At 41.1% G+C, this 16,309-nt stretch overlaps 1 protein-coding gene across 2 annotated transcripts in view; it reads left to right on the top strand.

The window, feature by feature from the left end:
• Positions 1–4,262: 4,262 nt before the first annotated feature.
• The window catches only part of C19H16orf46 (chromosome 19 C16orf46 homolog), a 29,897-nt gene continuing 17,850 nt past the window's right edge, over positions 4,263–16,309 (top strand). For both annotated transcript variants that reach the window (XM_059903686.1, XM_059903682.1), the window contains exon 1: positions 4,263–4,475. The gene's annotated coding sequence lies outside the window, so the exon portion shown is untranslated. The remainder of the gene's footprint in view (positions 4,476–16,309) is intronic.

Below are 16,309 nucleotides of genomic sequence, written 5' to 3'. Positions count from 1 at the left end.
AGCCAGAGCTAGGTAGGGCATATCCATAACTACCACCATTTCACAGATAAGGTGATGGAGAGGATAAGAGGATATGGTTAGGATTTTCACATTTCCTGGCTCACTCTTCATCAGTTCCTTAGCAAATGTAAGTTACTATGATAATACTTAAGGGAATACCCTGGCGGTCTGGTGGTTAGGTGCTTTCATTGCCAGGGCCCAGGTTCAATCCCTAGTCAGGGAACTAATATCCCACAAGACGCGTTAACGTGGCCAAAAATATATTTAAATGGGAATCTGGCAGGCGGGAGGATCAAAGAACAAAACTTTATGACAACTTGCTCTTTTTCACTGTTTAGAATACAGAGCCAATTCAACCTTCGTTTCTATTTTAGTGCTGCTAAAAATCATAGGTGTTGAATGGCCCTCCAAATGGACTAAATCAGAGAATTCAATTTCTCAGACCTCATATTCCTTTGAATGGTTTTGGTCTTAATAGAGGAGCTTAATATAGGTTTTGAATAATGCTATCTAATTTAAAATTCAAGAAATGGAACAGGTAACCCTGGAAGTGTTTAAAAAAACACTAAGTTTTAAGTTTTAATAAAGAAACCACTAGAGGGCTCTCTGTACAGGCATGCTAGTATGAAAATGAGACCGGGGGCTTCCCCGGTGGCGCAGTGGTTGAGAATCTGCCTGCCAATGCAGGGGACACGGGTTCGCGCCCTGGTCTGGGAGGATCCCACGTGCCGCGGAGCCACTGGGCCCGTGAGCCACAATTACTGAGCCTGCGCGTCTGGAGCCTGTGCTCCGCAACAAGAGAGGCCGCGATAGTGAGAGGCCCGCGCACCGCGATGAAGAATGGCCCCCACTTGCCGCAACTGGAGAAAGCCCTCACACAGAAACGAAGACCCAACACAGCCATAAATAAAAATAAATAAATAAATAAAATAAAAAAAAAAAAAAAAAAAAAAAAGAAAATGAGACCGGTATTTCAGATCAACTCTCAAGCAAATCAATTTCTGAATTTTTCTGAATTTCTGCAACTTTTCTGGGGCTGCGTAAATGTCCGAGTACCACCCACCTTCAGTTTTTAAAATTACGCTAACTATAACTGTGCCTTCATTACTTCTCAACAATCACTGTATTATTTCAGACCTAATCATCTTAGTGATTAAACTCTTTTTTCTCAGCAACATGGCTTTACTATTAACTATCCCATCAGTCTTTTTTTTTTTTTTTTCCTTTTAGAGAGTAGATTTAGGTTCAAAATTCAGCGGAAAGAAGTTTCTGTATACCTCCTGCCCCCATCTTGGGGTTTTTAAAACACCCCTTTGCCAACTCTGAGATCTTTTTCTACTAGAGCTTTTGTATCTTGATTCCATCTCTACTTCGGCTTTTTATAAACATGACTAGCCAAACACTCGTCCCTTTAAGTTTCTGCTCAGTCATGTTATCAGGCTTTTTTTTTTTTTTTTTAACATTATTGGAGTATAATTGCTTTACAATGGTGTGTTAGTTTCTGCTGTATAACAAAGTGAATCAGCTGTATGTATACATATATTCCCACATCCCCTCCCTCTTGTGTCTGCCTCCCACCCTCCCTATCCCACCCCTCTAGGTGGTCACAAAGCACTGAGCTGATCTCCCTGTGCTATGCAGTTGCTTCCCACTAGCTATCTATTTTCCATTTGGTAGTGTATATATGTCCGTGCCACTCTCTCACTTCGTCCCAGCTTACCCCTGCTATCAGGCTTTTACCTGCTAAGCTTCAACAGTGATTAGAAGCCCGTTTAAAACGGGTATGCAGGCAAAATTAGTGTGAAGCAAATCATTTGCCAGATCTTCCACTTCCATGTGTACTTGGGAGAATGTGCTTTCAGTCAAGAAGTTTACCAGTTATTTAGTAAATCTTAGTTAAGACTTTCGGTATACTTCCCAGAAACAGAACACAGCTTTAATGACTTTGCTAACAAATCCTGCTAGTCAGGTGGTTTCAAATTTTCTATTTTCAACAGAACTGAAGGAGGTTCTTCCTAACCAAACTGTCAGGTGATAATTAAAAAAATTTTTTTTGCTTACTAGGTGATTTCTAGTGTGGAAAGGAGTTTAAAAAGTTAAGAGACACTGCAATGACAAAACCCCTTCATGTGCATCTTCCTATGAACAAGGTATCTCACTCAGCTTATATCTATGAAAAAAAAACATAAAATTGGGACTGAATCTGTCTCATTCTAGCAATATGTAATATTTACCCATAGATACATGAACTGGCATGAGGGGAGGGACAGCCCCATCTCTTTCATTCTATACACTTTCAGTAACATTCTTTTGTTTACTATTTATGAACGCATGGAATATATTCCTTTATTTGCCAAGTGCGTAGAAATAAAGGTAATTCTAAATTTGGAAACAAATGTAGACTTACAGTATTATGAAAAATTTTTAAATTTCATTTTCAAATTATATTTTTGTGTTGCACAGAAACATGATAGATTACTCAAAAGTTTTTGATCATATATATATGTTAGAATGAAATTCTGTGGAGAAAGTAGAATAGAAATATAATTATGAATTTAGGGAGAAAAAGCAAAAGAAAATTTTCAATTTTTTAGTTTATGCATGTATTTTTAAATAGATGTTTATGGGTCTCAAATTGCTATTAAATTTAGATTTCCTTCAGTACTTTTAAGAGTGATGTGCATTTTAAAATGCCAACATTTATGATCATCTAGATGGTACATCCTTTAAAGTTTGTGATTGGGAATTTCCTGGTGGCCCAGTGGTTAGGATTCTGGGCTTTCACTGCTGGGGCCCAGGTTCAATCCCTGGTCAGGAAACTGAGATCACACAAGCCGCGTGGCACAGCCAAAAAAAATTATGATAGAAAATTTTGTGTTTTAACACACACAAAAAAGTGGAATGAGATATGCAGTTTATGTACAATTCTTTTTAGAAGTATGCAGGCATACTGTTAATTCCAGGTTGTGAAATACAAACAATCCCAAAGTGTGTATTTTTAAGTAAAGAATACCTTAAAAAGTAGTCATATTCTAGAAAAGTACTTCATTCTAACGTCTTAGAATAATGTAATCTATACATCATAAAAAATGGTCTTTCCATAGTATTGATAGGCTTTCTAATTAATACTGTACCTTCTGTAAAAAAACAGTAATACATATCTATCTTTCCAAGTGGCTTTTTTTTTTTTTGATTTTTTTTTTTACGGGGACCCTTTTTAAAGTCTTCATTGAATTTGTTACAATATTGCTTCTGTTTTATGTTTTGGTTTTTTGGCCTGGAGGCAGGTGGGATCTTAGCTCCCCAACCAGGTATCGAACCCACACCCCCTACATTGGAAGGCAAAGTCTTAAACATTGGAACGCCAGGGAAGTCCCTCCAAATGGCTTTTAATCACAGGGGTATAAAAGGCTTAGGATATTTTTCTCCAGCAGAAATATTCACACTTCTAAAACCAGAAAGCACAAGGGCTTTGGAACCAGACCTGAGCTGGGTTCTACTACGAATGCCTGACTCCGGGCACAGGTTCCCACCCCTGGCTGCACCTTGGGATGCTCGAAAATACCAGCACCAGAGCTGGGAGGGGAGGAGAGGGTGACATTTCACTGTCTTCAACGAGCTCCTCAGCTGATTTAGCAACGTGGGGCTACTTTTCTACATTTGTATAAAAGATGCCAATGCCCACTTCACAGGCTGCGCTGCTACACGACAGGGGATGGCGCCTTAAAGACCTACTGGCCTGCACCACCCTGGCACAGTCCTTATGGGGGAGGGGCGATTGGGGGACAGTGGGCAAAGTCTGGGGACATTTTCGGTCGCCTGGCATCTAGGGGGTAGAGGCCAGGGACGCTGCTAGCCAACCCCCATCACAGAACCATCCGCGCCAAGGGCAGCAGTGCGGAGGGAGAGGTCCTGGGTCTCTGAGGGGAAGCTGGTCCCAAAGCCCTCACTTTCTAACTCGAGGGTCCGACGGGCACCCAACCCCTCGGTGGGTTTCCCTGACCGGCACTTAAGGCTACACGGTACCTCACGAGGCGGCCTCCCGCGCTCTCAGCGGCGGTGAGCTCCTCACGCGCGGGTGGAAGATTCACGGCCGCGCACAGCCTGCCGAGAGCACGCGCACAGCCTGCCGGGAGCACGCGCCCGCCGCGGTCAGTCGGCGTCGCTTCCCGCGCTCAGCTTTGTTGAGTGTGGCGCGTATACGTCACTTCCACTGCGAATCCCCCGCAGGCCCGCCTACCGCCCGCCCCCAGCGCGTCCGTAATCCAGGGCAACTGTCGCTGTCGCCCGCCGGCGGGGACTAAGCTGCCCGGGGGCCTTGGACTCCGCTGGCCCCCACAGGAGGGTGTGAGCGGCGGCGGCCGCTTCCCCGCCTCCGGGGCAAGTCCCCAGACCACTCCACGGGCGGCAGAGCGAGACCCCCTTCCCAGTTCGGAAGGAAGCTGCCTTCTGAGGCGGGGAGGCAAAAAGGAGAGGTACGGCGGGCCCGGGCTGGAATAGGAGTGGGCAGGGCCTGGGGAGGAGGGCACGGAATGGGTGGGGCAGTGGGAGGAGCCATTGAAAGGGCGGAGCCCTGTGAGGGAGGAGCCAATGGAGGAAGGGGTGGGGCTTGTGGGGCAAGCGAGGGCGCCTTGCTGGAGGGCATAGCTATTGAAAGAAGGGGATTGGGAAATTGGGATTGACATATATACACTAATATGTATAAAGCAGATACCTAATAAGAACCTGCTGTGTAAAAAATAAAATAAAATTCAAAACTTCAAAAAAAATAGGAGGGGAGTATCTTTTGCGGCAAGGTAGGAACTGCTGGAGGAAGGGGAGGAGCTAGATGAGGAAGAAAGAAGGATCGTGGAAGAAGGGGAGGGGCCTGTGGGGGAGGGGGAGGGCTGCTAGAGGAAAGAGAGGAGCCAGGTGTCAACTGCCTGGGCTTCAGGAGCCACAGGTGGAGTGAGTGTGTGTTTCAAGACTTGAACTTTCCTGTACATTGTATGCTGTGTGAGAGCTGGGAAGACGGGCGTTGCTTTACCATTTCACTACCAGTGCTAGGCATCTAATAGGCACTTAGTGAGTAATGAATGTGACTGGAAAAAGCAGAAGAGTTGGAGACTGGGATTGGAGTAGAAATGTTCCGATAGGGAGCGATGGTTGTAGAAACTGCTGTCCTAGGAATCATTCTGTGAATAATCAAAGCTGCTGTGCTCTGTAGGTGTATAAGAAGCATAAAGCACAGATCATGAACATGGGGAGATAAAATTTATACTCTTGAAAATGTGAACAAATTGTTCGAATGGGGTGGTGCAACCTTTGAGGCGAAGTTTCAACTGCCAAGTTGTGTTCCCAGATGGTAAGTTAGGTCGGGGTCCCAGTGTCATTTTCCTTTAGAAGCTATATTGCCAGTGATCAGCATGCCCAGGCCAATCTTCAAGACCTATTTAACCAGTTCATATGCATAAAACTTAGCTCTGCAGTAAGAAACTTAACTTCCATCATGGCTAAGAGTGTTTGTATTCTTTGATTTTCTTCATTCAACACATGTTGGTTGATAAGGATCCAGAGGAACATCCATTCAGAATTCCAAGTGAGGCTGCCAGAAACCCGACTTTCCCTGGCTGGAATTCTGACATAGATTCAAGATTCTTTGAAACCTGAAACTTCTAGGAAAGTGGGGGTCGGTGTGTGGGCATGGCATAGAGCCAGGGAGGGGGTAAGGAGTTTTGAGGTCATCACAGCCTGCTTTTGACAGAAACAACCTGCTTTTGACTTCAACACTCTGGGCTTTTCACCTCTTCTGGCCCATTAACATTCCCTTCATCATTAATTGATTAAGAACATGTCAACTAGGTATAGGAATAGAGGGTAAGGCATTTGTAGTCTGACTGCATGGACAGGTGATAGCGAATATGTGGCAAAGATGATGGCAAAAAGAAAGAGAGAAGAGTGTTGGCACTCTTCAAAGACAGTAAGGTGCCTCAAATTCCTCTCGTGCTTTCAGTCTCTGACTTCTGCTGCTGCTCCTGAGGCTAGCCAGAGAAAACTCTCTGCTTTTAAAGGGCTCGTATCATTAGATTAGGCCCACCCCGATACACCAAGATAATTTCCCTATCTTCGGGTCAACTGATTAGCAACCATAATTACATCTATAAAGTCCCCTTTGCCACGTAATATACCTTATTCATGGATGTTATAGCGCATCATATTCATAGTCCCAGGGATTAGGATGGGAAACCTTGTGGAGGGAGGATTGGCAGAATTTTATTTACTACATTATCTTTCAGGAATATTGTAGAAAAGCTACTACAAGAGGTTTTTTGTTTTTTTTATTTTCCCAGTTTCTCTCCGTGAACATAAATCACACTTACACACTATTAGTTCTACCTCTAATCAGAATTTTATCTTTGAATTGATTCAAGTACACTCTTGGTCTTCCAAAGACTGGAGCTTGTATTCTGATACTTTCAATCTGTAATATTCATCTTTTACTCTGACTTTATGATATGTACCAGCCTGGCTTTGCACGGTAGAATACCTATAGAAATCTTTTCCTTTCTATAGTGCTGAAATACGCTTTTGGGGGGTATTTTTTCACAGAAAAACTACATTTATTTTTCTTTCATACCTGAAGCTAGTTCTTGTTTTCTATCATTATGTAGCTTTATATATATAATAGTGATAACTTACAGGATTAAATAGCACTCTAGTCCCTTTAATATGTAACTCTTCATCCAGTTATTTTAAAAACTATGTTATAGCTAGTTTTTTTTTTGCTTCAGGTGTAATAGTTAAACGAATCAGCGCTAGAATCAGAAAGGCCTGGCCTTGGAATTTCAGTTGACACTAACAATCTCAGTGACTGTGTTCATCGGTAGAGGTCAGGCTCTGCTGCAGTAACAGACAGATCCTAAAATCTCAATGGCTTGACTCATTAAGTGTGTTATCATTCATGCATAGTCTGATGAGTGCTTATGGGGGTTCTCCCCAAAGCTGTGACTCGGGATCCAGGCTTCCTTCATTTTGTGATGCTACCAACTCAACATGTGACTTCCAAGGTCATAGTGGGAGGAGAAGAGAGAACTGAAGGGGCACTTTACCTCTTAACTGTCTCATCCAGGAAGTGATATAATCAGTTCCACTCGTTCTGCTGGCTAGACTAGTCACAGGGCTCTAACACAACTGTAAGAGAGGCTGCAATGTAGGGAAAGACAATGGCTCTTTTGGGAGAACTAACTTTCTCACAGTGACCACGGAAATTTTCCCAACCTTCCCGTATGTTTTCTCATTAATAAAATTATACTAATAGTCAGTAAATATGAGTTACTCTCTTTCAGAGGTTCAGTATAGGTACCAGATATAAATATATGTTGACTTTTATTTTTATTTAGCTGAGTTGAAGCCAGTGTTTCTTGTATGTCATCTTTGTCTCGGAATTGCTCATTTTCAATATAATGATTTCCATTCCCCTCCAGCCATTATATTTTCTTTTCTGGCATTCTTCCAACCTTGATCACAGACAGCTGGTGGTTTGTATTGATTAGTAATAACGTGCACATTTGACTGAGTCATTTTGAGCTGTCCCTTCCCACCTAGAGTGGAGTTGAAGCATTCTGAATAGACTGTGATCTCTAATAAAGAACAATAAAGACAGGGACCAGGTATGGATGCCCCTTGCGCCCTTCTCAATGTGGCTAGACAGAGAGTCTCATACCGCCAGAACCATCAGACTGCTGCTTTCTGATTGGCATTGGATTCCCAGGAACAAGAATTTCCACACAATATCATGAAGAAAAGCATGCATGGACTTTAGAGTCAGAAAAACATGTCTGCAAATTCTTTGATCCTTCTCCCATGGAGAAGTGGAGTGTGGGTGTCCCCTCCTCTTGTGTGTGGGATGACCTCAGTGGCTGGTCAACCAGCTGAGTCCAGCAAAAGTGAAACGATGTGACTTATAAGGCTAGGTCGTAAAAGGCAATTCAGCTTCTGCCTATTCTAATATTGTAATGATATCAAAAACTTGGCAAGCGTTAGTTGTCCTTCCTTTCCTCAAGCTTATCTTTCTTCAACTAGTTTCCTGAGAAATAAGACTGACTCTGCAATGCTATGGTAGAAATTGTTCGCAGACCAGCATCTTTACATTTTGGTAATATATACCGTATTATGAGTACCCTCTTTGAGGCAGGACAGAAAACTCAAGACCCCTGTACTACCTTGTAGCAAGGATTCTGGCATGTGACCTAGGTTCCACCAATTAGATGCACCCTCGCAATACATGCATGGAGAAGTGAATAACAGGAAGAAGTGGTCGTTTGCAAAGGGGTGAAAGAAAATTGTCGTGATGGTGGCAGAGGCATTTGATGCTTTGGGGCTGGAGTGGCAGAGCTTTGGAATCCAGTCCCAAGTGTCCTATTTCTGAAAGCTGAGTCCGTTACATATTTTGAACAAATAGTTCCAGGAGCAAATTTTTCCTGACTTTATAGCTTCAAAGTCTGGCTTTCTGACCCACTCTTCCCCTGAAGATTTTGTAGGCTACCTAATAACTTCTGATAATTTTGTTATTAAAAACCAATGAGGAATATATAAAATAGATAAACAACAAGAACCTACTTTATGGCACAGAGAACTATATTCAATGTCTTGTAATAACCTGTAATGGAAAAGAATCTGAAAAGGAATATATATATAAAATCACTTTGCTGTAAACTTGAAAGTAACACAGCATTTTAAATCAATTATACTTCAATAAAAAGTTGTTTGTTTTGAAAAAAAAAAAACTTGTGGTTACAATCAAGAGACAAATTAGGAGTATGAGATTAAAAAAAAAAACAAAAAATCAATGAGGATTCTGTCATTTACAACAAAGGGCCCAACTAATAAAAATGTACACTTCCAATTTGAGCCTCAGATCCAATGATTAACGTAACACTTATATAAGAATAATGTCTCATAGTTATACATAGTTTATAAAGAGCTCTCATGAGTTATTTTTTAATGTAAATTTTCATCTTTAGTGCCAAACTCTTTTCCAGAGTATACCCATTTACTCTCCTACCATCGACATTTTACACTTTATCAACAGGTTTTTTTTAACCTTTACCAAAATTTTGGTTATGTTCTGCTATCTCAATTGACTTTTTGTGTAAAGTTCTATGAATTTTAACATATATATATAGACACCAATCTGTCTACCATTGCTATAGTTCTGTCTTTTTGAGAATGTCATATAGAGTATACACTCCTGTATACTGTGGAGCATGCAGTACAATTTTTTGAAAAAGACTGGCTTCACTCAGCATAATGCCTTTGAGATTCATCCATGTCATTATATATAGAGAGTTTGTTTCTTCTTATTGCTGAGTCGTGGTCCATTGTATGTGTATACCAGTTTGTTTACCTGTTCACCTATTGAAGGATATTTGGGGTGTTTCCAGTTTGAGGCGATTATGAACAGAGTTGCTATAAATACTCATGTACAGATTTTGTGTGAATATAAGTTTTAATTTCTCTAGAATAGTAATCAAGAGTAGGATTGCTGTGTAGTTTGGTGAGTGTATGTCTCCCTTTATAAGAAATTGCCAGATTGTTTTCTAGAGGGGCTTTACCATTTTGCATTTCTACCAGCAATGTAGGAGAATTCCAGTTGCTGCTGTCCTTGCCAACAGTTGGTATTGTCAATATATATAAATATTTTTAACATCTTTATTGGAGTATAATTGCTTTACAATGGTGTATTAGTTTCTACTTTATAACAAAGTGAATCAGCTGTACATATACATATATCCCCATATCCCCTCCCTCTCGCGTCTCCCTCCCACCCTCCCTATCCCACCCCTCTAGGTGGTCACAAAGCACTGAGCTGATCTCCCTGTGCTATGCGGCTGCTTCCCACTAGCTATCTATTTTACATTTAGTAGTGTATATATGTCCATGCCACTCTCTCACTTCATCCCAGCTTACCCTTCCCCCTCCCCGTGTCCTCGAGTCCATTCTCGACATCTACCTCTTTATTCCTGTCCTGCCCCTAGTTTCTTCAGAACCTTTTTTTTTTTTTTTTTTAGATTCCATATATATTTGTTAGCATACGGTATTTGTTTTTCTCTTTCTGACTTACTTCACTCTGTATGACAGACTCCAGGTCCATCCACCTCACTACAAATAACTCAATTTCACTTCTTTTTATGGCTGAGCAATATTCCATTGTATATATGTGCCACATCTTCTTTATCCATTCATCTGTCAATGGACACTTAGGTTGCTTCAGTATATCCCCAGTAGTGGGATTGCTGGGTCAATATTTTTAATTTTAGCCATTTTAATACATAGTTTTAATTTGCATTTCCCTAATGGTTAATGATGTTGAATGTCTTTTTATGTTCTTCTTTTTTTTTTTATGGGGAATAATTGCAATCCCTGATCCCCATCACAAATGGGGTTCAACAGGTTACCCGCGTCTGCCGGCATAGGGTAGGCACACACTGAGCTAGGCATCACAGACCTGTTATTGCTCAATCTTGGGTGGCTGAATGCCTCTTGTCCCTCTAAGAAGTAGGTGCTTATTATATCCTCTTTGGTGAAGTGTCTGTTCAAGTGTTTTGTCCATCTTGTATTTGGCAAAATTAATTTTTCTATTTTCTATTTGTTGTTATTTTCTTACTATTGAGTTTGCAGAGTTCTTTACATATTCTGGATAGAAGTCCTTTATCAAATAAGCGATTTGCAAATATTTTCTCCCAGTCTGTAGCTTGTCTCTTTTCATTCTCCAACAGAGCCTTTGGCAGAGTGAAAGTTCATAATTTTAATGAGGACCAGTTTACCAATTTATTTATTTATTTATTTATTTTATGGATCATGCTTTTGGTGTCATGTCTAGAACACTTTGCCTAACCCCAGTTCTTAAAGATTTTCTGTATTTTCTTCTAAAAGTTGTATAGCTTTATGGTTTATATTTAGATTTATGATCCATTTTGAGTTAATTTTTTTGCATATGAATGGCCAATTATTGCAACATTCTTGTTGAAAGACTGTTCTTTCTGCACTTAATTTTTTTTGCATCTTTGTCAAAAATCAATTGGCCATGTTTATGTGGGTATATTTTTGAACCCCTTATTCTGGCCCGTTGATCTGTTTGTCTCTGCATTCACCAATACCATACTGATTCCTGTAGTTTTATGGTAATTTTTTAAACTGGGTAATGTGGTTCCTCCATTTTGTTCTTCATTTTCATAATTGTTTTAGCTATTATAGTTCCTTTTACATTTCCTAATAAATTTTAAAACCAGTTTGTTAATATCTATAATAAATCCTGCTCTAGATTCATATCTTGATATTCAGCAGTTATTCCTCCAACTTCTTCTTTGAGATTGTCTATCTATTCTTGGGCCTTTGTATTTTCACATACGTTTTTGAATCCAGAAAACTGAAAACAGTTTTAAGAAAATAATTTTAACGTTATAGTCCTATCTTCCCAAGATCTAGGACTTCCCATTTCCAGGGGCCCTGGACTCTATTTTCAAAGACCACAAATGTCTACATTTTAGGTAGCGATATTTATAGTCCTTAAAGGTCATTTGCTTTGTATCTCACCTCTGATGATACCAGACCAGTGTGGAACCAAGACATTACTACTGGTCACCAAAATCTGGCTTCCTTTTCCTTCTGGAGATAGAGGAGGAAGTATTATCTCCACTTCTCCTTGAAGTTAAGCAGTACCTTGTGACTTGTTCCAGTTAATTACATGGGGACTGAAGTCATATGAGTTACTTCTAGGCAGAAACATCTAAGAGCCAGTGATTCCCCATGTTTGCCATCACATTCTGCCATCGCAGTTGGCTATGGTTTCCCAGGATGGTGCCTCCATCAGTTCAAGTTCCAGAGTGAGGATAATGTGGAGCAGAGTCCAAAACATCATACAGTGGACATGTAGCATTAGAAATAAATTTATGTTGTTTTTTACCACTGGAAAAAACCCCTGGGATTGCCTGTTATTGCAGGATAACCTTGACTATCTTGACTAATACTAGGTAGCTGAGGCTAACAGACAGTGACCATGTCAAACTGAAGTATACCCTGGTAAGGCTGCCAGGGCAACCTTTTCCAAAAAGAACCTGACAGCTTAAGCCATATCGGGAGCAAACACACACAAAACAAACAAAAATTCAGAGTTTTATGGACATTTACAAATAGACCCATTTCTACTTTTGTTAAAATGATAAAGTAACTACATTATCACCTTCTTGACCAAGGAAATACAAAGTTTCTTTCTGTAATAATATAGCATACTCATCTGTCTCTTCTTGTGTCCTCTGCTATCCCTTTTCTTAGCTTCTCTTCAGCTACTAAGCTTTTGGAAATGTCTTTGTGTTCTTGGTTGGGGTTGGGGGGGTCTCCTCTTTTCACGTAGGTTTCTCTCTGGGCAGCATTATTTATTTGCAAATAGTAGATAAGGTCATTGTTCCCGGTTTACAAGAATTTCAACCCCTGCCACCCTATTTTAACTTTCATCCAACACGTCCATGAGTGTAGCAACAGAAGACATGTCCTTTCGCTGGACTCCGCTGTAATATCGGTGTGCCTCTGCCACCGGTCAGTGGCAGCTTAATGGAAGTCTTTGTTCATTTCAGGAGCAGGACACTTTGTATTCTAAGTTACAGATTGGTTAGGCTGTCAAAGCTCCATTGATTTTGCCAGATGAATAACAAAAAGGCATTTGGTAGTCTCTGTACTTCTTAGTTCATTAACAAACTACACCATCATAGTGCGGAGTCAGAGATCTGGAAGGTAATGTCTACTTTTTTTTCCTCTGCATTTCAAGCCCTTTCTTTTGCATTCAGTAAATTCAATGAGAAGGCTTTGAGTACTTTGACTTATGAGTAGTTGGCCAATTATTTATGGAGTGTCTCCAAATCACCTTCGTAAGCTTTATTCTCTGATATTTTTTGACTTTGTGGTACATCTGTTCTCTTTATATAAGTCCCTCTTCAAGGTCTTTACTCCAGTTTAAAATTATACAAACCGTGTAATCTATTCTTTGATATATTTACTTCAGTTTGCTTAAGGTCAAAATTCATGCTTTGCTCACCTCCACCGTATTCTGATAACACAATGGCTTAAAAAAAAACATGTTATTATGGAAAATTTCACAGTGACATAGAAGTAGAGAGAATAGTGCAATTAACCTCCGTGTCCTCATACCCTTCTACAACAAACAGAATTTGTGGCTACTTTTATTTCCTCATTCTCTCTCTAACCACGGTCACACCCACCCCCTTGCAGGATTATTTTGAAGCAAATCATAACGGCTTATGTTTAATTGGTAAAATAATAACCTACTTTACAGGTTTTTTGCTGATCATTTTCTTTCCATTTCTGTTTACTTTTTTTTTTTTTTTGCAAATTTATTTATTTATTTTTGGCTGTGTTGGGTCTTCGTTGCTGCATGTGGGCTTTCGCTAGTTGTGGTGAGCAGGGGCTACTCTTAGTTGCGGTGCAGGGGCTTCGCACTGTGGTGGCTTCTCTTGTTGCGGAGCATGGGCTCTAGGAGCATGGGCTTCAGTAGTTGTGGCACACGGGCTCAGTAGTTGTGGCTTGCGGCCTCTAGAGCGCAGGCTCAGTAGTTGTGGCGCACGGGCTTATTTGCCCCGCGGCATGTGGGATCTTCCCGGACCAGAGCTCGAACCCGTGTCCCCTGCATTGGCAGGTGGATTCTTAGCCACTGCACCACCAGGGAAATCCCATTTCTGTGTACTTTAAATGCTATTAGAAAAGGTATTTTCTGTATCATACTGAATTTCCATAGGCTCTTAGACTCTCATTCATCTTCTTTATTTCATTTCCACATATCTTAAGTTCCTTGGATCAGTTTTTCTTTGGGTTTATTCTTGTTTATCCAAACATGTACTTTCGGGGCTTGCACCTCAGTCAAAATTTTCTTCTCTGTACATTTCAGTTCTAGCCACTTCAGTAGTGTATGTCAGAGAATTTAATACCTTCTGGCATACATCTGTGTGCCTTCCTGCTTTGTACTCCAAATCCAATTTTCTAGTTGCATCTGCAAATGCATTTTCCATGGGATCATTTTCACTGTGATCTTTGTGTTTTCTTGATGTAATTTTCTTGGAAAACATATGGACTTTTATGTATACTTTATACCAGTGATTCTTAAACCAAATCAGGTAGTAAATCTCCGTGGAAATCAAGAAGTGGAAGAACATGAGTTCTGATTTACTTCAAATCTATAAACAAGGCATAATTTTATCATCAGAAAATGAGTATTATATCACTGCAGATTTCTGCATTCCAACATAAAAGGAAAACTGTATGTAATTTGTAAGAAATCACATATCCACTCTTTCAGCTGACCTTTGATTGCTTCTTGCACATTCCTATTTGTCATCTCTTACATGAGCTGGAGGACAAGAATGGGCAATAAATCTCGAAGGCACGGGACCTTCCTGGTGGTCCAGTGGGTAAGACTCTGAGCTCCCAGTGCAGGGGGCCCGGGTTCCATCCCTGGTCGGGGAACTAGATCCCGCCTGCGTGGCACAACTAAGAGTCTGCATGCCACAACTATGTTGCAACAGGATCCCACGTGCTGCGACTAAGACCCGACGCAGCCAAAATAAATAAATAAACTAATTAAATATTTTTAAAAATCTTGAAGGCATGCTTATAGGAGGAAAACTGAAAATTAAGATGATTCTTTACACTTACTGAATTTTTTCTAATTAGGAAAAGCCCATCAATATTCTGTTTTAGTAGTGGAACATCTTGACGCAGCTTGAGAACACCAGTGTTCCAGAGGAGCACCTAGCAATCTGGTATGCAGTAATCTGACCATTTGACTAAGAATACTGCATTTAACAACTCAGAGATGATACTTTGTTTTCAGTCATAAGGAGTCAGTATAGTTCCCATGATCCCCCATTAAATGAGCAAAGTAGTTATATTGGGTTGCCCAAAAATTCGTTCAGGTTTTTCCGTAAGATGTTATAGGAGAACCCGAACGAACTTTTTGGCCAGCCCAATAAAAATGTAGTATTTATAACAAATAAGTAAAGTGCATATAGCAGTGCCTGGCACATAGTAAGAGCTGTGTAACAGTAAGTTTTATTATTAAATTATTGTTGTTACCTGGGTTTCCTTTGGCACTTGGTAATATAATATGACTGGAACTTCTTCTGGTGCCTTCACCAGGTCCATCTTCTAACTGACTCTAGTTTTTGTTGTTGTTGTTGATTTTTGTTTCTTTCTTTTTGTTTGTTTGTTTGGCTGTGGCATGAGGGATCTTAGTTCCCCGACCAGGGATTGAATCTGTGCCCCCTGCAGTGGGAACGTGGAGTCCTAACCACTGACCCACCAGCGAATTCCCTCTACTGACTCTAAAATAGGGGCTTGGGCCTTCCCTGGTGGTCCAGTGGTTAAGAATATGCCTGTCAATGCAGGGGACACGGGTTCGAACCCTGGTCCAGGAAGATCCCACAGGCCGCGGAGCAGCTAAGCCCGTGCACCACAACTACTGAAGCCCGCGAACCTAGAGCCCGTGCTCCGCAACAAGAGAAGCCACCGTAATGAGAAGCCCGCGCACCGCAATGAAGAGTAGCCCCCACTCTCCACAACTAGAGAAAGCCCGAGCACAGCAACGAAGACCCAGTGCAGCCAAAAAAAAAGGGGGGGGGGGCTCACCTAATACCGCATCTTTGGCCTCTTCAGTTCTTCTCTCTAGATATAGAGATAGAGACAGGGATATAGTCTTCCCCTCAGATTTCACATATTCTTATGACATGTGAGAAGTAGATGGAGGAGCTGGAGATGGTTAACCTGTAAGAGAGAAGACTACATGGAACATTTTCATAGGGCTGTTGGGAGGCTGAGGCAGTGGCCAGTCTCTGGATCAGTGATTCTTCAATCCTCTGTAGTGACAGACTGCTTTGTACCTCTGATGCAAGCCCCTCCCCCCAAAAATGACTGAGCGTTTGCAGAGGCATCACAGACCTCCAGAAACCCATCCGTGGATGGGAAGGCTTCCTGCCTTCGTCTGGAGGGCAAAACAAGGACCAGGGAGTAGACGATGTTGAGTGGGCAGGGAAAGAAGTCCTAGTTCAATATAAGGATGCTCTTTCTAACAGAGCAGTAGTTCTCCAACTTCGCAGGATTTTACAATTACCTAGGGTGATTTTAAAAATTCTGATGGCTAGGCTGTGCCCCGACTGACTATAATCAGAATTTCTGTGGGTATAGTCTGGGCATTTTTACTTTTTATAAAGTTCCCCAGATGATTCCAAGGTGCAGCCGAGTTCAGGAATCAGTAAATTAGAGTATT

Source organism: Balaenoptera ricei, chromosome 19 (assembly GCF_028023285.1).
Source record: "Balaenoptera ricei isolate mBalRic1 chromosome 19, mBalRic1.hap2, whole genome shotgun sequence".
In the NCBI taxonomy this organism is placed as follows: domain Eukaryota; kingdom Metazoa; phylum Chordata; class Mammalia; order Artiodactyla; family Balaenopteridae; genus Balaenoptera; species Balaenoptera ricei.
The sequence above is the reverse complement of the archived record's forward strand: the minus strand, read 5'-3'. Positions and strand labels throughout refer to the sequence as shown.